The sequence below is a fragment of the Brassica oleracea genome, chromosome C7 (assembly GCF_000695525.1).
Source record: "Brassica oleracea var. oleracea cultivar TO1000 chromosome C7, BOL, whole genome shotgun sequence".
Lineage (NCBI taxonomy): Eukaryota > Viridiplantae > Streptophyta > Magnoliopsida > Brassicales > Brassicaceae > Brassica > Brassica oleracea.
Window position 1 is genome coordinate 7,270,682 of NC_027754.1, and position 1,966 is coordinate 7,272,647.

The window sequence follows — 1,966 nt, forward strand, 5'->3', positions numbered from 1 at the left end:
CGACGAATCCTAAAAATAAAGAACGCGAGACTCGTTAATTCCACGTAAGCAGAAATCGTCGTAAATAAACTCTTAAGCTAACGAGGAAATAACGACGAAATAAAAAAATAAAGAACGCAGTGCTCGGTAATTCCACGTAAGAGGAAATCGTCGTAAATACCTCGTAATCGGAAAACGCGGGTCTTGCTAATTCCTCGTAGAATAAAAACTAGAAAAAAAAAAGAGAAGAGAAGAAAGATATTGGAATCACATGTGGCGAGACCTACGTAAGTCTAGCCCACATGTGTTCCAATATCTTTCTTCTCCTCTCTTTTTTTTCAAATCTTTCTAATTTGAGATTGTGTGTGATTTGAGATAGTGTGTGATTTGTGATAGTGTGTGATTTGTGAGTTTGTGTGTGATTTGAGAAGGAAACTTGTGGGTATTTATAGAAAAGCGGGCCTCTCTAATTCCTCGTAAAGGGAGGACTCGTTAATTCCACGTAAGGCAAAATCATCGTAAAGACCTCGTAATCTGAAAACGCAGGCCTCGCTATTTCCTCGTATAGTAAAACGCGGGCCTCGCTATTTCCTCGTATTGTAAAACGCGAGCCTTTGTAATTCCTCGTAACTTTACGAGGACATGTAATCTCTTATATATACTCCCGAGCGCTCACTCTTTATTTCGTCTCAAATTCCTCTCCACTTCCTCTCTATTTCGTAGCAATGGTAATTCTCTCTAATTCCTCTCTAATTTGATTAGTTTATGATAGATTAGGTGGTTAGTGTATGGAATTTAGATGGGTTTACGGATTTTATGTTAATTAGTGTTGATTAGGTGGTTAGTGTAGGGAATTTAGATAGGTTTATAGAATTTGTTAATTACTGTTGATATTAATTTTAAAAATTAAAAAAAAATTTCCAGACGATTCGAAAAAACAGACTTACTCCCCATTATAGAGAGATGTTCGGTGAGCCTGGTAGTCGTTTAGACACGTCTTCTTCAGCTCCCGGTTCTTCGGATCCGGAAACAGTCCCCGAGACCCAGTCTTCTCAGAGAGTCTCTCGGTCGCCTTCTTCTAGTGCACTTCATGTGTCTCTTCCGATGGCTCCTCCGACGATGCCTCCTCATGTGCCTCCTCCGATGCCCGCCGAGATTCATCCCTATTTGATGGTGCCTCCGAGTGCTCCTTACTCGCAGTACACTGTCGAGGTCCTTCTCTGTCAGCCAGACAGAGAAGGTTTACCAGTCATAGACCCCGACCGACTGGACGGAACTTTGTGGTATGTTACATTATTTTTTTTTCAATTTTTTTTCAATTCTTTTATAACATTAATAAATAATTTATACTTTAAATTTGTTTTTTCAGGTTTGGGGTTGACAATTGTGTTGCATCAGACGTAACTGACACTATCAAAGGTTACTTCTCCATGCCACATCCGAACTGGAGAAAGACGCCGATCTACGTCAGAAAGATGTGGTTCAAAATTTACGCTGTAAGTTACTTTTAATTAATTATATGTACTTTTACTTTTTCATGATTTATATATATTTTTTTAACTAATTATTAATTTAATTTTTTTTTGCAGAAAAAATATCATTGGTCCATGGGGGTCACTGAGAGGGTGAGGAAACAGTTTTACGCGAAGGTGAAAGTTCGCCTGTTGGACACGTTCTCCAACTGGAAGGGTGACTGGATCGTGAAGGGGTATGAGCGTGGCAAACCCGCTGAGCTCACCACGGATGTGTGGGATGGCATCATCCGTTATTGGCGGGATCCTGAGTCCATCAAAATCGCCCAGTCTTGCTCTGCCTCCCGTAACACGGTAGATGAGCACGGCCACATGTCGATGCTTCACTCTACGGGCCAAAAACCCCACGCCGGTGTCCGTTTGGAAATGGTAATTAAATATTTTATTTAATTAAATTTTTAGTATATATATATATATATATATATATATATATATATATATGTATATTCTAACTT